Genomic DNA, 25,874 nt, shown 5'->3' with positions numbered 1-25,874 from the left:
AGCCATGTTCCTCTGCGCCATGTTCCTCTGTGCCGTGCTCCTCTGCAGCCGTGTTCCTCTGCAGCCATGTTCCTCTACAGCCATGCTCCTCTGCGCCATGTTCCTCTGAGCCATGTTCCTCTGAGCCATGTTCCTCTGCAGCCATGCTCCTCTGCAGCCATGCTCCTCTGCAGCCATGTTCCTCTGCAGCCATGTTCCTCTGCAGTCATGCTCCTCTGCAGCCATGTTCCTCTGCAGCCATGTTCCTCTGCAGTCATGTTCCTCTGAGCCATGTTCCTCTGCAGCCATGCTCCTCTGCAGCCATGCTCCTCTGCAGCCGTGTTCCTCTGCAGCCATGCTCCTCTGCAGCCATGCTCCTCTGCAGCCATGTTCCTCTGCAGCCATGTTCCTCTGCAGTCATGCTCCTCTGCAGTCATGCTCCTCTGCAGCCATGTCCCTCATGGGGAGAGTGTTGGCTGGTGGAGCAAGACAGGGGTGTAACACCAGAATGACCACAAAAGGAGGATGGGATCTCTGTGCTGCAATGGGGTTGGACAGACTTTTAGGTTTGGCTTCATCAGTATCAGAGAAGCTGAGGTTTGGTTGAGAAGGTTGATAAATTAGTGAGAAGCAACTCCTGAAGACACTGACGACAAGAGATGGCACTGGGTGGGGAGAAGGCAAGGAGAAGGGCAATGGAGGATGTAACTGAAGAGAATGCATCCATAAGTCAGATGTGCTTAGGGCAAACAGAAAATCGGTAAACATCAGGCTCTGGCAGAAAAGAGGCAGCAGGATTCTCTTTTCCTAAATATTGTGATGAGTTTTTTAAACAAGAAACTACATTTTCTAAGTATTTTCTCTCAGATAAGCTTCGAACTGACCAGGTAGAGAAAGATACATCCCCATTGTGTTGGCAGTATCAGGAAGGGCAAAAATTATCGGAACACTGATCCAAGAGGTGTTGGGACACTCCTAGTAGTTTCTGGCTTCATTGCAAGGCAGGGAGAAAGGAAAGGCAGTATGGAGGAGAAGCTGCAAAAGGAGCTTTGTAAAGCTGAGAGGGCCAAGAGCACACCTGTAAACATGACAAGTAGAATTAGGACTTTGCGGAATCGGCAGATGAGTAGTAGACTAAGAAAAGAACAAGTGCCAATGTGTTCCAGTTAGGGTTGGATAGACTCTTTTAGGAGCTTTTGCTGCTCTGAGTTGCAGTTATTTGGCTATTAGGTTATTTGCCTGCTCTGGGAAGATGCTTCTTCCTTTGGCTGCATTCCTGGTTTGCTGAGATATGTGCTTGGCTATCTACAGGGCTACTCAACAGGAGCACCTTCACATTGTAGTAGGCAGCCTAATCTGTACTAACAATAGACAATTAAAAGCAGATCCCAACATCATTAGGTTTGTCTCCAGTGGATGTGCAGAAAGATGAGAGAAGGGATTAGGTGGTTGGGTAGGGATCAGGACTCCTTACTTCAACTGATCTCAGGCCACTGATGTTTTTGCCTCAGACTGGAGATGACTAAAGGTCATCTAGCAGTATAAGGTAAGCAGAAGAGATGGCTTATAACTGGAGACAACAGATGCCTGATGCCACCTCTATTTTATAAATATTGCTAGGTAAGAAGTATCAGAAAGTAAGAGGAGAGAGAACATAAGATATGACCTTGTTTCATCCAGCCTACAGAATCCCCCCCATTGCTTTGTGGACTTCTCATTGCTTGTGAGTAAACAAGGAGAGTATATTTTAGCTGGGTACATTGTGAAGCATCATGCACCAGTACAGACAGTGCTGTATTCCACACTTAGAGCTCCCTGTTGCTTACTTGGGTTCAGAAAGCAAAATTGGCACTCATTTCAAAATTCACACTTCATGTTTTCAAATATATCCAGTATACTTCCTTATAAACTGTAGCAGTGTGAATTCAAATAACTTGCACTTGGCTGTCTGTGTAGAGTTGCAGCATTAGTAAGTGTGCTACACTTTCTGGCACAGGGTAAGACAAAAGCATCTATACATGCATTGATTTCCACAGCCTTATCTTTTAAACACCCTGTGTTCAACATATGTGAAATGATTAAGAAGTATTCTGTGGTGCCCTCCTGTCTACCACATTTTGTCACACTCAGAGATAAAACAAAACCAAACCAAACCAGAAAACCTCAGGGCATTTTAGAAGAGCCACATGAGTGATATCCTGGACCTTTTATCCATTTCATTAAAGGCATTAGTGACTGATAATGATAGCCTGTTAGATAATACCAGAGCTAAAAACTAATCTCAACTTAGCTACCTGCTAACCATTTACTGCAACAGTTCCTAGAGTTTGAATGCTTGAAAAAATTCAACAGAGAGAAAGCCATTATTCTGTCGCCTTGCTAAAATTCAGCTATGGTGGTGCTGTTCAAAAGTGTTTACAGTGCCACAATGGAAGCACAAGTAGTGCAAAGTCACAGTACTAAAGAGAGCCATCTATCTTAATAACATCCATCAAGAATAGTTTTACCAGAGTTGCATTCTTTTAAAATTAATTTTCAAGGTTTTTCATCTGAAAGAAATTAAGTGGAACATAGGACACATGGTTATTTTGAAGGTGAGATATTCCTAGTTAAAATACGTGGTAACTTTGTTAGCAATGTCTTGTTGTTAGATTATTTCCATAGGTACCAGAATGTGGAGAATTTGAAAATGGAAACCAAAACTGATGCCATCATGTTATTATTCTCATAGTGCTTTCTGCTGCCTATTAACTTCCTGAGTTTTGTCCTCCCTTTTACATCTGTTTCCATTGGTCTTCCCTTCAACCCCCAAGCATCACACAGCGAATTGTGAATAATTTCCCTCAAACATTTAATCACATTCTCCAAACTTTTATCAAAAAAAGCCTGCTTTTCAACTGGAGGAAAACAAATGCCAGAAAACAGGAGACATGTATAATCCCTTGCTTCTTCATCTCCTCCATATGAGTTATAACTGGTGGAGAGGTTCCTGTTTTGGCTATGTTGCCAGTATATTTACCTCCAGAAACCCACTGACACCACAGAAAATTTGAGCAAGAACAGTAGTGGTTTTCCCATTATACATAACCAAACAGAGAGGATGGGAAAGCTCCTGAAGTCATAACACAAAGGGAAGAATGGATGCAGGTTTAGTCTAAACAATATTTATTTAAGATTTAAGCAGATCTTTTCCCCTTAGGGAACCATGATGCTATTTTAATATGTATTTCTGGACATTTAACACATTGTTGCAATCACTTTCAGATGACTTAAACATATGCACACTTATTATTGTTTATTCTTTCTGTCATCTCATACATTTTCATTCAGCTGCTCTTTATTTTGAACCCTCTTTGATGTATCTTGATTTAGGTCTTGCCAAACTGAGAACTCTTAATCAAGAGAAGAAATACTTCAAAAAGATTTTCTGGCATTAGGTCTTTTTTCCCCTTCTCTCTTCTTTGCTTCCTTTTTTTTTTCCCTTTTAGCAGGAGAGTGGAAAGAGGGAGGAGAGGATTAAAACATGGACTTTGCTCATCACAGATATGATCATACAAAATATTTCACTGCTGCTTTCCAAATTTCTTTGAAGCATGCTTCTAAACCTTTTTATTTTTTTTTAGATGAAGCTCATCACACAGGTCATTGCATGTGGGTTAGAAATTGTCTTGTTGTTAGGTACCACTACCTCCTGCAGGGATCTGAAACTTCCAGTATGATGTACCATTGCATCAAACTGTGATGTACCTTTTGTTAGACACCCAGACTAGTAGTTTTATTAATTTTGGCAGAAACAGTAACTATGCAGACTCTCTAATAGTTACTCTACTCTGGAAAGGATCTGGTTCAGTCCTGCAAACCTCCTATTCTGGATTTTGATGCCCGGCAAGCAGGGGGAGGGCATTCAAGAGAGTGAAATAACATCTCCAGGATGACACACAGATTAATGCAAACTGAATATTAAGTTGGAAATGGCCATGATATTTATGATGGATTCTGGTTAGTTTCTGGCTAAGGAGACCCCTCACCACCTGCCTGGCTTTGGCTGCATATACCCTTATTGTCTGTGTGGTACTGCTTGGGCCAGGATTTCTGTCCCAGCAGTTTTACCTCCTTTTTCCAATTCTAATTGTTTCTTATCTCTGTGAAAAAAAGTGATCATATCTGAAGAAAAATATTTTCATACTTGGTTTCAACTTGATAAACAATCCTGGACTTAGAAACAGCCTTTTTGGCTCTCTGTTAGTCAATAAATTCAATTAAATTGTGCTCCCCTTCCAATTGAAATCAAATCTGATTGACCCCCAGGTTACCTACAGGCAATTCACATTTACTTTTCTTGTAATGAATTGCTTGTTAGAAAATTCACTTAATTCACATAGTGCTGGCACTTCCATTCAAAGAGAGAGACACCTGCATCACAGGAATCTCCCTCTGAGGTACTCACCTGTAGCCCTGTTTGCAGTTAATGGAGCATTGCTGACACATGTGGGATGTGTTTTGTCTCTTCTAGAGATGTCTGAAGTAGATAACATGAATGATTCTTTAGGACTGCTTATTTTTCTCCCTGGTCGAGGAGGAGTCTATAGAGCATTTCATATATAGAGCATTTCAGGCAATCTAATACAGATGAATGAATTTCACACTATGAAGCCACAGATCCAGAATTCCCAGTGTAATAAAATTGTGATAAACAAGATTTCATGTGTGATCTCATGATGTGATTACAGAATGAATAACAGAATATTTAAAATTAGAATATCACACTCAACTGAGAGTTTGTCTGAGTCAGCCACCATTTCTGATATTGTTCTGGATATCCACAAAGAAATTAAAGACTGGAACTGGAGCAATCTTGTCATTTTCTGCATACAGAGCTAAGGAGAAATTTAACCTCAAAGACAGATTTCTGCACTGGGATGATGTTTTCCTCAGCTTTGTGAGTGTTGTGTGCCAGCAATTCAGTTTTGCTTTGTGTCATATGTCTAGAGAGGTCTTGGACTCAGTGCATTGGAGCCTTCATGGGTTTGGGATAATGTGACTCTGTGTTTAGTGTCCTCTTCTCAGGTCATCTTTATACCACATCACTTTCTCCTGGCCTGAAGTGTTATCACTCCCATATTTCTTTGTGAGATTTTGATCTCTCTTATTGATTTCTTGGATGTGTTTACAGTTTTCTTTTTACCTCTTTGATACATTTCATTTCCCATGAATGTTCCAAACTTCTTTCTGAATTGTTCAATTAATACCTGGCTCAACATTTTCTCCAGTACCCACAGTTTACTTTCTAGCACATTCTAGCAAAAACACACTTACATAATTTAAAACACACACAATTCTAGCAAAAATACACTTATACAATTTAATTATTTCCTCTTACATTCTTACTTGTGGCTCTGGTTTTACCCTGATTTCAGTGTATTTACCCTCCTTTTTCTGATGTTACGGTTATTGATTTTTGTTTTCCACAATATTTTGAAATTTAACATTCTGTCTTTTCATTGTAATTTTTGGCTGCAAACCTGCTGGTGTCTATTTGATACTGCAGTTCTTTTTTTTGTGGATACTCTGTGGATACCATGCTCTCACATTTTAGTGTCATGAGGTAGAAGGGCATAAAAAAATCCAAAATCTTCACTTAAAGTCTCTGGTATATCTCAGAGATATATATTGATATGATATATTAAACAACAAGAAAGCTGTCTGTTTTGCAGTATTACTAGCAAAAATCAGTAATGAATGGACTATTGATCCTTCATGCTTTAAGGTCTGACTTAGAGGGAATCAGGTGTTTGGAATTAAATATATGTGATGATTCTGCTTACTCAGAGACAAGGATTTGTTCTTCATTTCTATTCCCACTAATCTAGTCCAGCTGAAAGTTTACAAAGCATGTGCTGCCCAGAGAAAAAGATCTATAAAAGGACTCCTATCTATTATGTCTTGAATAAAAGAACTAGTAAGGTATTTTGAAACTGGTTTATTTTTGAGGGTGTAGATTTCCATAATCTTTTACTGCTCAATAACCTTATATGGTTTTACAGTTTCATCTTAAAAATCTGCCCTTAGGAAACCCCAGGCAAGCCAGTACTCCTGAAGCAACTTTTCCTGTAATCATACCATTTCCAATGAATGTTCTTAGGGTAAGGTAATTCAGAAGGTGATTTTAACCCAGCACAGGCAGGCACATCCCACATTAGGATCTCTTTGATGCAGCCCAGTCAGGCTTGTACTCGGCATGCAGTGCTGGGGCAGGCCCTCGGTAGAAAGGCAGTGATCAAAGCTGGACTGAACTGACAGGATTTTTTCCCATGGCTGGGAATGTTTAATGTGAGGATAGTATCACATCCTTGTGACAACCATGTCCCTTTGTCGAGCCCTAATGGTTCCACTTCAACATTTGCCTCTGCCACTCCTCTAGATGCAGGTTAGATAAGTAGCTACCCTTTGGTGTAGTTCCACAGCCCTCTTTCAAAACACCATATATATGTGGACCAAAAAAAAAAAGAGACTATCAGTATAAGCTTGATTAGCAAATTCCCCAAACCTAACCTTGTAAATGTTTAATGCAAAAATATAGTAAAGATTCTTTGAGGATCTCCATATAGAACAACTGGCCACTAAATTTCTGTGATCAGGTTCTGGATTCTGTCCCAAACTGTTCAATTGTTTTGCTTTGAACAATTAAGAACAGCAGATAAGGCAGCACCATTCAGTATTTTGTTTAAGAATTTATTTTTTGAGTTCTGAACCACATCACATTGTACAAATTTTTAAGATTAAATCACACAATGGAAAGTATGGTCAAAAGCAAGCTATATAAAAAATATTACTTAAGGAATCATGATTTTTCATCTCATATATTTGGTGAGTACACACCCATAAGAATTAATGACTCCAGCACTTAAAGGGAGTTAATGGATTTCTTTAGTTGTTCACACCCAAGTTATTGGCAAACTGTGCAAATTATGTAAAAAATTACCTGATTCAGTTCTAGGTGCTGAATCATACACCTGAGCAATGGGCAATTTAAGTAAAATTTCTACTTCAGGAAAACAACAAAATTCTCTACTCTTGTTAATCTTAATATGTTAATTGCATAAAGAAGAATGGCTTATGCATTAAAAAATCATACTTGAAAATTTTCCAATAGAATATTCTCCTGTAGGGAAATGCTGTTACAATGACAGCAAAATCTTGGATTAAGACATGTCCATACTTGTACAAAACAGAATAAAAAATGGAGTAATTTAGATTTTTTAAAAATTAAAATAATACTTTAAAACCAGTGCATAACATTATGAATCATAACATTACAGCAAGGAAACAAACAGATATTATGAGAGAACAAAAGGTTATGGCTTTAGCAAATGTTCCAATTACATGTGACAAGTTTTCTATAACATTATCTTTAAAGAAAATTCAAAATTCTCTTTTTTTAAAATTCAGAACTGAAACACAGTAAACCTCATGGAAATATCTTGCTCAGTTTTGACCATTTGAAATGCCTTACCTTTTATGGGTGTTGTGGACGGTGCTGTATTCACCAAAGTCCAGCTGCAACTGTTGTCTTACAATTAACAGCCATGTTGTGTTTTGGCAAAGTGATTTTCTCAGTTAAGTTTTCACACTTTACACAGTGTTGTAGGCCCACCAGTTCTAGTCAAACCCAAAAGGCCCACTTCTTCTGCACTTCAAAATGCAAACATTGGCTGCATCTATGTGTCGCTGAAAAGAGAGGAAATGTTTAATGTGTAATGAATTCTCATGAGATTGCCATAATATGTTTTATTCATGTGCTTTACTTCTTTAGGGCAGGGATCTTTGTTAGTTTGCACCAGTACTGGGGGCATCCCACAGCTATTGGAATTGTACAAGGTTAGTAACAACAATTTTCATTGCTGCTCTTGCTAAAAGTAGTAGATGAGGATATTGATAGCAGAACTGGAAAAAATTAATACAGGAAGCATGCAAGCTGGTGTGAGAAAATTTCCTGACAAGTGTGAAATTGCAAGTTATGGAATATTTCTCTAAGGGAAGTGGTAGCAACTTCATTGCTTAAGATGCAAGAAGATGTAGAATGAAGTAGGACAAGTTACTAAATATTAAACCGTAGGAAAAATTTAGACAAAGGGACTGAAGAATGTCTTAAATCTTTCTATCACTATTTTTTTTCATAAAAGTAATACAGAAGAGGAATAAACTGGTTTCTTGGACGTTTCATGAATCTATGTAATTATTTTCCATACCTTCTTTCAAATAAGACATATCTCACTCGATGCCTCCCTGGAGTCACCTGCCCTGGCCCACAGACCTTAATGAGTAAGGTCATAACCCACTAACTGCTGCTTCTGTGCTGCCAGCACTCATGGCATGTTGAAGTGGGAAATATATGCTGAAGCATCTCTGTACTTAAGAGCATGATAATTAAATTAATTCAGTTTATATTGTGTAATAGGTGTAGGTCCAAATAACTGCATTCAGAATTTTCTGTGTTTACAGAATTCATGTGACTGTTGGGGTAGAAAATGTCCAGATTGCATTTACAGACCATATCACCTGGGGTCAGTCTAGCTAAGGATATCCTAAATTTTCTCAGCAGATTGGAATGAATTTTGCTCTTTCCTTCTTCCTGTGTCTGGGGTGACCAGCTCAGGCTGAGAGGGCAGTTAGTGGAACAAGAACTGGGAGAACCAGCAGAGGTGAAGGGAGCTGGTCTAGGGAAGCTACAGCAGAGACCTGAAAATAGCTGGAATGTGTCTACATATTTCCAGTGGTCTGGGCTTGGGATGTGTCCAGGGAGGAAAAGGAAACCAATGATCTGGTGTAAGTGGACTCTACTTCCATCTGTCCCTCAGGAGCAGCAGGCTGGAGAGTGCCAGTGAGAATTTCCAGAGCAGTCAGCCTTCTGGCTGGAGAGGAAAAAGAAGGAAGGTTGCTACCCTAAGAAATCTCCTGTTTTCCTTTGGCCTAAACCTATTGTTGCTGTAGCCTATAACATAGCCCTAAATCTAGAATGGCCTGCTCACCTAGTGGTCAGCTGGCATCATTTCACATGTAGTTCAGGGTGGAACAAAAAACTGGCTGCATATGCCAGCACTTCGATATGGAATACAGTATAAAAATGGCAGAATAGCTGACTACCCAGAGACAAAATCCATAGTGAATACTGAGTAGTAAAACTTTTCCCTTGGAATTAAATTATCTAACATAATGAAGTAAAAATGAAAATATTTTGCTCTTAGGGAAGGATCTGATAAGAATACACATTTGAATTTTATTGTATTCTGATAGCTTGCTCAGTTGGTTTGCAGAAAATAGTTGTACTCCACCCTGCAGTGCCATATACAAGGAAATAGCAGCTTTAATGAACAATGAGGAATGTCCTTTGTGACCTTGTTTTGTAGAGCCTTGTTTAAAAGTATAAAAGATTGTTGAATTATAACAGATTAATCTTCATGGGTCTCTCAACTTTCTACTTCCAAATTCTACAAGTGTAGTGCAAAGTGTAGTCTTGATTTCAGTTTATTCATGCAAGGAGAACTTCGGCTCAGATTCTTCTATAGCAATTCAGTATTTATAATCAGTTTTTTATTACATTTGATCTCAGTCAAACACAGCTGGGTGAGGTTTATCTCCCATAGTTATTAGACAAAACATACATAATGAATAAGTAAGGTCCATTGTTCTCATGTTTTCAGGGTAATCATTTTTCATAACTTAATGCCTTTAAGTACGGAACTTCAAAGGACATTACTGTTGTAAGTATTCAAATCATTAGTAGTTTTCATACAAAGATGGGCAGTAAAGCAGAATTAATTTCTAGCTGGAGCTCAGGCTCCAAAGGTTAACATTTTTTACAGAAAGGTTTGGTGTCCAAGATTAAGGAGTAGTGTTACTTGAATTGCTTGTTTGCTGCTGCATAGCACCATCACCTGAAAGTAAAAGAGATCTGGATGTGAAATGAGATTGCTTACTCTACTAGGACAAGGTCCTGTTCAAAAGAGCAAGTTTCCAGGAGCTGGCCAGTGGGGGCCTCTTCACTGCCTGAACATTTCACTGAACAAAGGTAGTAGGTCCAAATCAGTGGCATTCCATTTTCTCATATATGCTTGGTAGATTTATTCAGCTTTCCTCATCTACCTATGTTTGCTAGTCTGGTTTTCACTTTAGTTTCTGAAAGTATTGGACAGAATATATGACCAGAGGTTTAGGAGGCTTGAAAATGTCTTTTAGAGTCATGAATATCTGTGCTTCCATATATCTCTTCTGGCCTTATATATTCTGTTTCTTATGAATACTTTAATGGAGGCAGTGCCCCTTCTCATGTACTGTCATCTGCCTCTGACCTATTTGACACACTTCAGTAAAGGATTTGATCTCAGTAAAGCACTGAGATATTGCTGCTGGAGGCGACAGATATTTTATGAGTTCTAAATTCAGGAATATTATCACCAGGCATTGTGCTAAAGTAGAAAGCAGCCATTAAGCTTTCTATCTCTTAATGCAGTGTTTGAAGTCATATGCTGATATCCCTGGAATGGTGTCAGATTAAATCTGCTGGACCCTGAGTCACTGGTCTATTTTATTGGACAGCTTCTCTGCAGCTATTAGTGTGTTTCATGTGCAGTGGTTGGTGTTCTGCATCCTGCTGCCTACCTCAGGCTATTGACTCTCAACAATTTTGTATTTGTGACCTAATGGTTTATTTTTAGGTCTGCTTGCGCTACTGTAGTGATCTCTGACTTTTTTTGGAGTCCATTTAGCTCCTAAAATACTACTGATCAATTAGTAACTCCTTGCTTTCCTGCTAAACTTTTGTTGAATTCACTTAGGTAATAAATTTTATAAATCTGAAGCTTCACAGGGAACGTTGATAACCTCTGAGCATATGTGGTAATATATATATATATATATATATATATATATATATATACACACATATTGCCTTATACTCTAAGTTATGAAGACTCACCTTTTCATTAGAAAAAGTTTTAATGCTTTTAATGTTTATGACAGGCTTTGAATTCAGAAGGGAGAGGGCCTTGGGCTAGAGATGTGTCTTTTCTTGCTCCTGTGCAACTCCAGAGAAGTTTAGCAGAGCTATGAGCTGCTAGAAATCACTGTTTCTTGTCTCATACTTATGTTCTTCAGAGAAATGTTAGTATCCTGTGCAAAAAAAGTGCACATAAACATTTTAAATAACTGGGTTAAAAACTACCACCAAAGGAAAAGCAACAGAAGCAACAGCTGCCTGGAAGCCAAAGGCTGACAGCCTAAGGAAGACAACTAGAAACAGACCATCTTATGAAAATAATTTTTCTGCCCCTCAGAAACCCAGCTGAAAAGATTCAGCATTGTCTGTAGCAGTCTGTTCCTATAGTTTGAGACAATAACTTCCCTTTTTCTGCCAAATGCATAGGACAGTGAAGATATCTGCAATGTTTTATGGGTTACACTGGTGTGATGCTGTCTGTCTGAATTTTGTATTCATGGTGACCTGCAGCCCAGCCAGGGTCTAGACAGTAATCCAGCCTGCCTGCTCCACTGGACTGCCTATCCCTGTAGGCAGCCCACTGCCAGGTGTCTGCCTCTTTCCTTTGGTACTTCATTGTGCCTCTCCCCATGTGCTGTGAAATGGAAGTCATCTTCCTGCATGTGCTCTGCTGTGATCCTGGTGTCCAGAGGAGGGCAACAAGGCTGGTGAGGGGCTTGGAACACAAGCCCTATGAGAAACATTTGAAGGAGCTGGGGTTGTTTAGCCTGGAGAAGAGGAGGCTTAGAAGTGACCTTATTGCTCTCTACAACTCCCTGAAGGGAGGTTGTAGACAGGTGGGGTCTCTTCCACTTGCTTGGGCAGCAAGTGACAGAACCAGAGGACACAGTCTCAAGCTATGTCAGGGAAGGTATAGGTTGGATATTAGCAAAAAGTTTTTCACTGAAAGAATAATAAAGTACTGGAATGCTCTTCTCAGGGAGGTGGTAGAATCACCATCTCTGGATGTGTTTAAAAAAAGACTGGATATGCACTTGGTGCGATAGAGTAGTTGAGGTGTTAGGGCATAGGTTGGACTTGATGATCTTAGAGATCTCTTCCAACCTCATTATTCTGTGATTCTGCGATTCTGTAAATATGGATGGGCACGCAAAGCCTTCCTAAGACCCCAGAGGAAGCCTGAATGAGACAAGGTGTGCTCAGCAGCATAACAAACCTCACCTTAGGAAGCGGTGGCAGGCCATGTCTTTGTATGATGAATAGTTACTAGCATAAAACTAAAATCACTTTTGTGTATTTTTCAGCTGGCTGCAGGACTCCTGCCTGTCTGGCTTCATGGTGGCTCAGATGAAAAGAAGAAATGAAAATCTCTTTATGCAGAGGTGTGGAAAAAATTGCTTTTTCATGGTGTTCATGAAACTAAACACTGGCAAGGGTGTAAGGGGTAAGTAGCACATCCTTCTCTGCACTTTCAGTGTCCCTCTGCAGAAGTGAAGTAGGCAGCTAAATAAGGTATTTGCCACTTTCCTACCAGGGCACATATGATTTGGTGAATGCTGTTCTTCAGACATGCCTCAATAAGATGGACCAATTACCCTTCAGCAGGCCTCCAAAAGCATCTTGGCCTGTTTGCTGACTGAACATGGAACTTGATCCAGTTTCCTGAAGGTGGCTTGGATGGTATGCCTCATTTCACTTTTGGGATGTAATTGTGCCTGCCAAGATTATCTTGAACCAAAGAGAACTGCAAGTACTGTCAAGGAGGAAGTGAGACAATGGCACAGAGATAAGGCATCTTTGGGTTTAACGTCAAAAAGTTAAACAATGGTCAAGCAATTGACTGGGAGAATGTTAATTCTAGGTGCCAAGCAGAGCTTCATAGGCTATTTGCTAAGGCTAAGGATCAAACTGAAACATTTATCACTGTAGTTTAGAAAGTCTGAAGTAAGTGAGATAAAGGTAGAGCTTGGGAGGCAGCAGCTTCATACAGTACAGGTGATCAAAACACAACAGTGTGTCCACAACTGTGCTGCCCCAAGGGGAGTGAGAAATTACAAAATGAAGAGGAGTACTGAGCTTGCACATTTTTTTGTTCCTGCTCACTGTGGCCTGAGTCAGAATTATTAATGAGTTTCCCTGTAAGAAACTGAGTTTAAATCTGCAGCCTGTGGTCACATCTACGGGCAGTGTTTTCTGAAAGGGACAAAGGGTCTGTGATGTGGGGAGATGCAGCAGATTCCCAGGTCACTGGTGGAAGCAGGGGTTTGATTAGTTGGTGGGATTTCTGTTGAGAGAGTGTGCCTATCCCATCTGGCTTGTGAGCAGGGTAGGTCCCAGCAAGTCAGTGCTGCATGTGGAGGCCAGGGAGGAGGGTCTGTGAGTCTGGGGAGTTTTTGCTGCGGCGGAGGAGTGGCTCCAATTCTCATATTTTCTCCATGTGCTAGTCTGCTGCTGGCTGGGATGGCGAAAGGAAAATTTCTGATTTGTGGCAAGCACAGCTGGCCCTGCCACATCAGTCAGGCAGAAAAAAAGGGGAAGATTTCATCAGAGGTTGTAATATATTCACCCAGAGATCCAGTCTAAAGCACTGGTTGCCACAGTTAAAGATGTGAAGGAAGCTCTGCCTGTCATCTGTCAAGGATGTGCACAGAAGGAAGGGAAAGGCAGAGTTCACCCTGAGGCCAGGATACCCAGGGACACCCTTAGTCCTCTAGATGAAGTGATGGAGGACTCTGTTTTTAGGGTTGAAAAATATGAGTGTATCTCTGAAGGCAGTATGCATTGAGAAGAGGAGATTATTGTATACAGTACAGTTTATTCCTTCTTTTAATTGATCAGAAAAGAAAAATTTATGAAATTGTATTAAGCCAGCTCTGTTAACAGGGAACTTATTAAAGATTGCAAACAGAGGAAATGAGAACCTAGGAAATGTCAAAACAATCACTTCCTCTGAAGCTGTAATCAATCCCTTCCTTGCATGTTCATGTTATGATACAGCTCTTCAGTGGCATAGCAGTGTGGTCTTTGTCTACAGGATTCAGTGCACAGCAGAATCAGTACAACACATAAGAGCTGTTAACAAACAAAAAAAGAGATAAGTCTAAAAATGCATTCCAGCAGAGCTAGTTGGTTTTTATCCAGACAATCAGTACTAGTCTCCAAATAAAAATATCTTCATCCATCAAGAAACCCTTGGGATTAAAAAACCCACCCTGCTAAACAGAAAAATAAAATGTAAATATGTCCAAAAAGTCTTGTTGCTGAAATATGTATCACTTTGCTAAATAAAACTGACACTCTTTGATATTGGAGAAGTGATTAGGAGCCCAAAGTGTATTCTTCCAGTGGAAAAAGCTATATATAAAAGAAAAGGAAACAAAAGGACTTTCAGTTCATCTGTCCCTATTCATAGTTTATGTGACAAATAACTACAAGCTCAGATGTTCCAGAACTGCAAGCTTTCTAAGTCACCTTTAACATTTTTTGTATTCAATAAGGTTGCCTCTACAGTGCCATAACCCAGAGTTTTGTAACATTTGCCCAAGGGAGTATTTATTTGTGGGTTCATTGGTCACATCCCATGGCCACTATTGCCAGTTGCTGAGGTAGTTTACAGAAATATAAATACTGTCCAAATATGATTTCTCCCTGTAAACAATTTCAAATGAAAGGGGTCAAGGCCTGACATCATCAGGTGCTGAAGCTGTGAAGAGAGGCAGAGAACAGTTCAAGAGGCACCCTGTCTATCAATGTGGGAGTCTCACCATCACTTTTGGCCTAGGTCTGTATAGCTGGATCCAAAACAAATTTCTACCCCTGCGTTTAACCTTCTGTACCAGGTTAAAACTGAGGCAGGCATGCTTTCATACTTCTCCTCATTCCCCTCTTCTCCCATTTCCTCCTACACAATCTCCTCCCTGCAGTGAGGGAGCCAGGGCTGGGCAGCAGGTGCAGAGCAGCAGGGGCATGGCCAGGGACAGCTGCGCACCACGGTGGCCCCACTGAGGGCAGAGACAGCACGGCCCCTGCAGCAGCATTCATCCACAGGAACTGCCCTCCCTGCAAAAGTGAAAGGGGCAGTTTCCTCAAGGGAAAAAGCAAACCTTATTTTCCTCCAGGAAAATAGAGATGACAGACAGGTCATGTTCCTCAAACATGACCTTGCCAGGTGATTGAAATCACATTTTCCAGCCATTTTCTTTCCATCCATAGCTCCAACTACTTCTGGTTGAGGCTCTGGGGTGTTCTATCAGATGGAGGTTTATGAAGTCACTGTGCAGCCCAAGAAGAGCTCAGCTCTGCCAGAGAGCTCCAAAAAGACCCAGTATTCAGTGATCTCTCCAGCTGACAGACTGGAGAGAGAGAAATGGTGAAAGTAGCAGGCAGTTTGCTGGATTGAGACCCCTGGTCCCACATGCTGCTGTGCTGAGCAGCTTGGCCTGCAGTCATCCTCCTGCATCCTGGGCCTCACTGTGCCCCCTCCTCCATGGGACATGCTGGTTTTACTCTGCCCTTGCACTGTCTCACTCTGTAACCTGTAGAGAACAGCTCTCCCTTCTTGTTGGGTTAGGAGGCTGCAATGGCCCAGAAATGAGAGAGGCATGGCAAGGGGGACCAGAGTCAAGAGGAGCAGAGAGATGTTCTTGGACTGGCACCCCTAACATGCCATCAGAGGCAATGTGGCTGAAATTATTTGGTGCATCCTAAAGCAGCAGCTCTGCTCTTCCATGCTGCCCTTCTCTGTGTCCTTCTCTCTCTTTCATCCCTGCTATCACAGCTACAACACCAAATCTTCTGCCCCTCAGTTTCACTCCATGCAAGCCAGTTCAATCTAGCAGAATGTTCTACACCTAACTTTTGTTTTATAACCATAGGCAAGTTGTTTCATGGTTTATATTTCTCCTAAAGATTGATGCTTTGTTTAATGTATTTTTGTTAAGATCCACTGAATCTTTTTATCACTTTTTAATATTTTATACCTTCTCATTTTTAAACATATAATATAAAAGCTAAAACTCGCTGTTGGATGAGATCTAGCACAAGATCTTCAGGACTGGCCCAGAAATTCTTCTTGTTGCTCAGCTCTCACATTGGCAACCTCTTTGGTACCACAATGGGACCTGATTCTTTGTCTTTCCCCTTACCTTAAACTTAACCCTAATGCCAACTGCAGCCAATACCTGAGATTTACATAAGAACCTCCAGCCTTGGCCCTTTCTCTGCCCAAAATTTCCATAGGCATGTCTTTTGTAGATCCCTGCCCAAACTGGACCCTTAGGCTTTGTCTCACAACTTGCATTAGCTGTAACCCTGAAAGTAACTGAATCCATTACTCAAGATCTCTCATCCCATCAACAAATTGAAAAGCTGAAAATTATTTGTGATGCCCAGACTTACCTGTAGCAGCTTCTTGCAACTCCACATCAACTATATCACAAAACTAACAGCAGACAAACCTAGCTGCAGCCAAAGCAAGCAAAAAACCCCAATTTCCCTAGGCGTCCCTTTTGCAGCCATACTCAAAATTTTGGAGTTAAGGAAATAACAAAGCCTATTAATCCAGTTAAGAGTACTGAAAAGGGGCTTCCAAGAGAGAGTCTGTGCACCAAAGGTATATTTCCCTGAGAAGTCTGATCACTCCTTGGGAGTGATTTATCAACAGGGTTAACAGGGATGCAAAGCCACAGCATCCAGTTGTGGTGGGGCTGTAAAGGGCCTGTAGAGACAAGATTTGGGCAATGAAAAGAATTTTCCACTGACCCCTTGTTCACTTGGCCAGAGCTGGAGATCCTTCAGTAATACCCAATCCACCCCTAGGATTAGAGTTGAGGCAGCAGAGAGACAAAGCATAGGAGTCCAGTCGTGGGCAGAAGTCCAAAGACTGTTAAGGGAGACCTAAGGCTGCAAGAGGAATTCCCTCACAAGAAGTTTTTCATCCAGGCCACAGCTGTCCTTTGTAGTCTCATTTTCCTAGGACTTTTTCTTGTAGGATATCATGTTTATTTCCATGAAAACACTTGCTGAGAACTATGAAGGGCAGATGTGTCATGATGTCTCGTTATTTGCAAACTGAAAACAAAATTGCAAAAAATCCTATAGAAAATACTCTCCAGATGGAAAATAAAAGTAACATTTCCTGTAATGGAATACAAACTGTGTATTAAAGGGGCTTTTTGAATTTGAAATCAAGTATGTAAGAGGTAACAGAACATGAGATTTATAACAGAGGAGCTAGTGTATGGGGCTGAGTGAAAGATCTTCTTAATGACTTGTAAGAGAGGAATGGAGGAAGTATGATGTTCCAATTGCAGTCTTAAGCACAGCAAGTAATTTAAAAGTAAGCAGTGACTTTGTGGGAGTCACCTATGAATACACATGCTGGTGGTAATTCAGGAAAATCCCCAGAATATGAAACTGAAGGAAGCAAGCCTAGTCTGAAAGCACCTATCCCAGCTGAGAGTGAACTGTAGACATAAATAACAGAACTGGTAATTTTTTACTGCTACTGTAAAAACTTCACATCTAAGAACTGAAAAGAAACTTGCCCAGAATTCAGAATTTCCCAGATTTTTAGAACGTAAAGTTTCAGTTCCTCTGAAATCCAGATTTTGTGTTCTGGATCCAGTTAGGTTGGTTAGTTTTGTCTTCAGATTCATAATGCCTGATGAATACACTGAAAAATAATCTTCTTCCTCTAATATATTTTTCTGGAGACAATAACCCTGAAATATATCTCCTGATATCAATTAGTTCTTCCTTTACACTGATAAAATTAGCTAACACCTTGCAGGGGCTCCATAAGCATGACAACTTTTCCCTAATGTAGCTGAGGCAGGAACCATGTGTATCACAGTGCTGTGGCAGTGCTATTCACATTCTGTTAATGCACCCCAAACTGAATTTCTCTCTACTGTTGTACTGTAGCAATGAAGAGATGATGGTGTTTTTCTATCATTTCTATTTTCTATTAGGATCTCTATTGTGTGCAGCTGCTGCAAGCTGCAGTCCCCCCTTTCAGCCCTGAGTATCATTTGCCTTCTCTGCATTATATGGTAAGAGGGGACAGAGATTCAAAAGGGGGGGTGATCACCAGCTCACGTGGCAGCCCGTGTGTACAGAGATGGCAACCTGGATACAGAGCAGCATCCTAACCAGCCTCCCCAGCAACAGGAGCTCATAAACAAAAGACTTGGATCATGTGATGGAGCTGATTAGGGTGTCACACAGAAAAACAAGGAAAGTTTTTGTGGAGTGGGGAATGGTATTTAGTAGTCTGTTAGGGTGACCAGAAAGAACTAGATTTTATTCAGTAGTATCTGGAAAAGGAGAATGTCTGTGCATGCGTATTGACCTGAGTGTTCTAGAGCATAAATCAGGAGCAGAGGGACAAGGATAGGGAAATGCTCTAGGACTCCTTTGAGAAATGGTGAAGTTGGGGCAGAGACACTGGCACAGGAAAATCCAAGGGTTGATTAAAAATGAATTGTTTTGCTAAACAGCAGTTCTGATCTTCAAGTGGTAAACTCATTTAGCTTTATACATCTCAAATCTCTCTTGTGTCTTTCCAACAAGGCTATACAAATTTCATGTCCAATCAATTTTTTAACTGGACTACAGCAGATAGACCTAGATGATAATTTTTTTTTTCTTGCTCAGTTCTTAGGCATTAGAGTAATGTGTTTCCTTCAGAGAGGCAGGTGCATCATCTGATGACCACTCTCATTCACTGTGGATGCTGTTATGTGTAAATCTCCAGCCCTGGGTTGTGGCAAACCAAAGACTGCAGTTCTTCATTTCAGCCAGCCTGCAGATCTGGTTTGTTGTCTTACACAGCTGACCTGAAGCATGAAGTGCTGCTCTCCAGGTCTCATCTGTATCTAGATGAAAAGAGGCCTGTCCCTCCAGCACTTACTTACCACTTTGCTTTCAGCAATCCCAAACACACTTCTAATGTAATAAATAATTTCAAATCTGTTCTTTGTCTCAGAGAAAAAAAAAAGAACAAAACTCAGAAATGCTCCACATGCAGCCTCACTAATTTTCCTATCCAGTGAAGAATTTCTTTTGAGGGCCAAATGGATTAAATGCTCTCTGGTCTTTTTCTCCTGTTGGCCTAAGTGACATAGCATCTTCCTTTATATATAGCAATGGATTGACGCAAATCTGGGATTAACAGGAATGGGTTAGCTTTAATTACAAAAGTAAACAATGGACTTGTTTATCAGCACTAAAGACTGAAAGCCATTCACTGTTCTTCATGGTATTAAGCCTTTACCATGTCAAGCACTAACGATTTTGAATAGGGCAAGCAGTTTTCCCTTGCACAGTGGCACTCTGAGCTCCTCTGTCTGGGCTCCACTGCAATTAACATTGAAATAATGGCATGTGACATGTTCCTCACAGAGGGAAGACATGTAGGAGATTTTCAGAAAGATATTTCTGGTTTGGGGATGAATTATTTATATATCTTAACTGTAGATCTGTCTAATAATTCTGTCATTAAATGCTATCTCACCCTCTCCTTCTGTCCTATGCCAAAATGGCAAACCCCCTGAAATTAAACTGCTATTTTTAAATTCTAGAGCATTAGTTTATTTGTACTTTCACATGTCTTTTAATAAAGTGTGTTAAAAGCCCTGAAATTGTCTTCACACTTCGATCAAAGTGTGTATTTAACACACAATCTGTCTCATTAATGGCAGATAGTGAACTTTGACATCAAGAGGTGTACATGTACATGTATTCTACCCACAAAAATCCTTGAGATCATCTTCAGACTTGGAGCCTATTTCCCCATGTTCAATGCTGTATTAAGTAACAGCATCTGCCCTTTGTGTTCCTGTAGTATACTTCCAATATATTTGGATGCTGAGTAGCTAGGAAGATCTATTCACAACTGATATGCAAGCATGAAAAACTAAGAAAATTAATTTCTGAATATGGTGATTATTTATCCATCAGTTCTAATGTTATAATACTACATCTGAGGTCATAAAATTGTCACAAATTGCTGAAATTAAGAATTTCCATTTTCTAAACTGAAATTCCAGTCCTTAAATTCCTTATAAATCTATATTTACACAGCTTTTCTTAATCTTATCTCATCAATCAGTCTCCACACCCAGTGATTCTGGTTACAGCTCTTATATCTCTGATACTGCATTATTTTTCATCTTACTTGCAATACAATAACATAAACTTTTTCAGCTAGAAATTTTTTTTCACACACAGGCTACTAGAGTTTTCACAGTTACTTTACTAATGCTAGCAGTGATGTACATTGCTTTTCTTGTTGAAGGAGTATTGCTATAAATTGAAATATAGATGAGTAAGAGATATTGTATCTATGGGGATAACATGATCTGAGGTATCTAGAAATGTCTCTAACCATACACACACACACATACACACAAATGACTTTATGAGACTGGAATATCAAATGATAAGTTGTGAAAACCTAAGTGTAATTTCTTTGCCTTTTCATTTGGTTTTGTGGTAGTGCAGACTAGTGCTTTATCTCCACGCTCTTGTGCTTGTTCAGTGTCTGGCATGCACAGCTGTTCATGGGCTTTCTTGTGTTTGTGCTTTCCTTATTTTGACCTATTTAACATGACTGGTGAGGGAGAAGTGAGTGGCATGTTTGTACATATGCATTTGAATTACATGGCTTCCTGTGTGTGTGTGAGTGCATGTAGGGCTGTGTGTGATGACTGAGAGCAGACATCACACATGCAACCATGTAATTTAACATTATGAATGAATATCTACTTCCAGCTTTATTGTTTTTCAGAAAAGGCGTTTGGGCATATTGTGTTTAGAATGGGCTCAACTGGCATTGATTTTCTGCAACTAATTCTTTTTAGTTTCTCATTTAAATGTACCCCATTTGCTGTGCATTTGAAGCTGAAGGCCTCTCTTACATAATAATGTACAGCACAGCCCCACAACATGCCCCCACGATGCCAGTATTATCTGAATTTTACATGACTGGCTGTCTTAAATTTTACCACCTTTTTGCCTGACTGAAAGGTATTTAATGGTATATTCCTTGCCTACAGTTTGTTTCACAGTAATTGAGGATGTGTTCCATAGTGCAGTTTTAAATGTAATATGCCAGACAACTGTTGTTTTCTATTAATCATCTTAGCTGAAATAATAGAAGCACTTTAAATTTTGAATGCTAACTGTTCTTTTAAAAGCTAAATATATTCTGTGCCTGTCTGTTCCTTTTAGTGAAGAAGAAAAAAGGAAAGTATTATGATGATTAGAGACTTTGGGTCATCTTACAGAAATGCTTCTGTTTTGCAGAACATAATGAGACAGTTATTTTCCAGGAACTGTAAGGAAATTAGAAGGAAACATAAGTCACCCAGGTGTGCTGCAACTCTGAAAATGAACCATAATCTTTGAAGGCAGCTGATGGCAGAACTGCTCATTTATGGTAAAACATTTTAAAATTCCTTTTATTTTTAGCTGTGCTCCTCTTATTTATTTAGGAAAGGGGAAAAGGTGGAATTTTCGTTTTCCAAAATTTTAGGTTCTAGTTATGACTCATCATGTTAATGACAACTGGGGGATTATACACACTTTGGGGCAAAGGCACTTGAATTCAAAGAATTTAAATCTGTGCATCTCACTATTCTTGTGGGATCTCTCAGAAATATGAGAGGCCAAGAGAGAGAGCTCATTGATTCAGAGAATAGATATCTTCTTGCTTTGGACGTGGAAATGGAAAACTGCTAACTGAGGAAAATAACTACAATTAACTGCATACTAATATTTTGTCTAAGATTAGTATTTCTGAAAGAAATTGTGCTGAGCCTTTTGGAGTCTCTGAATTTGCAATGGTAGCTCTTTTATGGCCCAGCAGCTGGTTGCCTTTTTTAGAGATGTCATGGATGCTAGATTTGGCTTAATCCCAGTTAGAAGTTTTCTTCCCAATCAAAGGCTGAATAGGTATTGTGCTTCCTACCTTACTAAATGCTTGCTGAGATTATCCTCTGTCACTTGCTGCTTATTATCACTGTATCCCCAAAGACCCATCCTCTCTGATGCAGTGCTTTTAGAAGTGTTATTTCATCACTGAAAAGATGGATTCTAAATGAAAAGGTACTCTCTACAGAAATAACATTTCATCTCAGCAAGATAAAAGGAGCTGCCTGTGGCTAGGTCTGGATTGTGCTACTTTTCTTGCACTTACCTATTGATTTTTGAGCTTCAGGCCTTCCCTTGGCTTAAAATGGGGGATAATGTGAATTCATAGAGTCTGCAACCATAGAAAACTGAGACACCCTGAGATGAAGACCTATTCTTGGGGTATGTCGAGATGATGATGTCGAGAGAGAATCGGGGGCCAGGGAGAAAGGAGAAAGCAGGAAGGAAGGAAGGAAGGAAGGAATGTGAGTTCAAGCCTTAAAGGACTTGCTCAAGCTGTGGTCTTACATGGCAAACCTGTGTCCTATCCCACCGAAGCAGTGCCATCAGCAATCTGCCTTCTTGGCAGTTTAAAGTAACAGCAAAGTTTGGAGTCTTAGATTCCAACAAAAGTGGTTTGGCTTCTGTCCAGTCTGAGAAAAAAAATATCCTCCTGCAGTCAGACTTTTCAGGCACACACTTTTCATAAGGTTAAAGAGTGCTTTGGCCTTGTAGCAGCTCTGGGTCAATATGCAGAGCAAGGGAACGTCTGTGAAAGAAAGATGGACACAAAAACTCGCAGGCTTATTTACTGGAGTAGAATGACAAATGCTCAGCTGTTATACATCCCTTCACTCACCTCTGCCCTGAGCTGTGAATGCCCTAAACTGCCACCTCCCATATCAGGGCAGTTGTATCTAGCCTGGGCTGCCAAACAGAACCAGGTAGGTCATTGTACTTTGTTCTACTGTGGTCCTTTTAGTCCCTGGAGGGAAAAAAAAATCTGCTACTGAGCAGTGATTTCTCTGCAATACTGTAAATAGCAAAAAGCACTCAAGACCAATTGGCAATATTTTGCTTTCCTTGAGACACAGCTTTCCTCTCTCCCACCATCTTCCAACTGATGTTCACATCTGGCACAGTTAGGGTGACTTAGTCATGTCTCTAGTGGGTTTATGAGGATTAGATTGTGTCAAAAAGATGCTGTAAGGTATTTTTTACTGAGAGAAATGTTGACAATAAAGCCTATGCTTTCTGCCAGCTAGGTCTCCTGAGCTGCCTGGCTTTGACTTCTCAAAGCTCCCTGATATGCCCAACTTCTGGGGCTGACACATTCCTGATCTCTGAATTGATGGCTTCCCAGCTACTTGGCTCACATCTCTGTTGATTTCACAGCAGCTAGCATTCTGGATGATTGAGATTTTTTTCCCAAACCATTTTTTGAAAATTCCTTTTGTCAAAAATTTGGCATTTTTTTTTATGACAAAAGGGTTTTCCATTATGCCATCCACATGCAAGGTTCTTCTTTCAGAATGGGGCATTTTTGGCTAAGGGAAGAATGGGTTTCCATTGTGGTGCAGAGGGCATTGGGAGCATGTGTTGGGTCTCTCAGGCCTCCTAGCTGGTATGTGTAAGTGTGGAGCTGAAGCAAGGATGCTCGGTGTCTAAATTTTAACAGGTCTACAGTTACAGTCAAATATGGTTTTTACAGAGAAATAAATGGTAGCCCTTTATTCAACATATATGTGCCCTATCAGTTTTCTCACTGCAGGTTAGCACAAAGGAGCCGTGACACAAGCATGAAGTAGTCCATTGTACCAGGGCCTGTGCCAGCCCCAAGACAAACACAGTCTGGGAAAACCAGGGAGCATCACAAAGGCTTGAGGTCTGTTAGTCTGAGGCTGAACAGCTGGTGTTTCTGGACATCTCCTTTTGCTTCATAAGAATTGTTACTAAAATGGTACAAATTAAAGACATCTCAGAGATACTTCAATAGCTATCTAGTCCTAGATCCCCTGAATTAGAGAACTGCAAGATTCTTTTTACATTTGATGATCTAAATCAGCATTAAAAATGTATAGGACAGACTCCATGAACTGAGAAACAAAGCCAAGTGTAAATTAAGGAATGGGATAACTTAAAGCAAGACATCTGTCTTAAAAACACACACAGTTGTTCAAAAATGTTATCACTTTTGACAATCTTCATTATAAAGCAGTTCTAGACTGGGTTGTGTCCTGACTGGATTTCATGCTATAAAATATGAGATAAATGAGACCTTAGACAAAGACTTTGGAATAGAAGTTTAAAATGCTGCACCAGATAAAGACAGGCAGGAGGATTAATGGGGTGTCTCACTGATTTTGATCAGTAACGTACAGAGATCTTATCTCACACACCGACTAAACAGCTCAGAAAAGAAAGGGAAAAGGGATGATTTGAAGGCCTAACTTGGAAGGGTAGCAGAGGAAAAGCATATTTACTGACTGAAGAGGACAGCATTTGCATCACAACCTTTATTCAATATTTTACTTTTTTCTTATTGTTCCATGTGTAGCCGTAAGCCTTATGCTCTGGTGATCACTCAAACCCTGTTCTGAATTCTTAAAACAGTTCTTGACATGGTTTTGGCTCATACCAATTCCTCTGGCAATTTCTGAGCACAGGAGTCAAGCTAGGCTGGGAACTAGTCCCAGCAGAAGCCGTGGAGAAGTCCATGTTCTTTTGGAAGCTGCGAATGGACAGATGCACTCCGTGCAGTTGGTCAGTGAGGGGTCCTCGGAGCACTAAAGAGCTGTAGCCTGTATGCACAGCACAGCTCGCTGTAACTGGCTCCAGTTACACTTGGAAATGGACCAGTGCTCTCTCTATTAGATCTCAGGGTGGAAAGCACTGTTAGGGTGGACTCGCTGTTAGCGAGTCCTGTTAAGGCTCACTGCCTATGAAATGTTGATTTGAGGGACAGACCTTGTATCACATCGATAATCTATGGCTGAAAAAGGGACAGAATTCAACTCTTCTGCCTCTTCACTGTAAATTCTCACTTTCTTTCTATTTCTTTCCCTTATTTTTGACTGGCGAGCAGATGCAAAAATTATCTCAGCTGGAAGAGAAGACATAGGTGTTTTTCTGTTCTCCCTGGATAATTTAACTGATGATTCTCACAAATAAAACATGTGAAAGTGCAGGGGAGCAGAGACCTTCTCATCTTACCCTTTTTTGTCACCAGTTCTTTTTTCACTTACTTCAGTGCCTTAATCAATTGACTATAGAGTCAGTGCTTACTTGCTTGTTCTCTTGCCTGTACAATTCTTACATTTTTTTCTTGTATGTTGGCTTATTTCAACAGAGGCTTCAGAAAATGAATTGCAGAGCAGCTCTCTTTTGAACTGAGGTGAGTTGCTCAGGGCTTAGAATATTTCCTGCAAGATAAGATTTGTGAATTCAAAGTGCCTTTGAAGTGCTACAACTATTTCATAGGTGTTGCTTTTTCCAAAAGCACAGGCATTCCCATAATCGCCAGATACTAGTTGTGAGAAGAGTTTTTCTGCTGGGCCATAAAACATACACCAGGGTAGCAAAGCTGAGTTTGTGTGTGATACAGGCTTTAGGCTTTTTAGGCACATAGTATTTTATGTCATAGAACCCCAGAAAAAATTAGGTCAGAAAGTAATCCCCTAGTCCATCTCCCCACTAGGGCAGTACCAACTTCCTAAGGTAGGTCAGCTTGCTCAGGGCCTTGGACAGGTGAGTACTTTGGATCTCAAAGAAAGGAGAACCTAATTCTCAGGACCCCTCATCCAGTGCTCCACTACCCTTATTGAAATGCCCCTTTCTGAAGTGTGTGATCATTCACTGCATTTTGTCCTTGTATTGTACACCACTGAGAATTGCCCTCTACGATCCCTTTTAGGCAGTGGAGGACAGTTCTCTTTATGCCTTTTTTTCTCCAGCTAAATAATTCCAATTCCTTTAGCTTCTCCCC

The 25,874-nt window shown here is 40.3% G+C and overlaps 1 protein-coding gene across 1 annotated transcript in view; it reads left to right on the top strand.

Moving 5' to 3' along the window:
• The window catches only part of EEA1 (early endosome antigen 1), a 235,835-nt gene that overhangs the window by 184,653 nt on the left and 25,308 nt on the right, over positions 1-25,874 (top strand). The gene's annotated exons all lie outside the window — the stretch shown is intronic.

The sequence above is a fragment of the Molothrus ater genome, chromosome 5 (assembly GCF_012460135.2).
Source record: "Molothrus ater isolate BHLD 08-10-18 breed brown headed cowbird chromosome 5, BPBGC_Mater_1.1, whole genome shotgun sequence".
Lineage (NCBI taxonomy): Eukaryota > Metazoa > Chordata > Aves > Passeriformes > Icteridae > Molothrus > Molothrus ater.
This window is presented reverse-complemented; position numbering and strand designations above follow the sequence as displayed.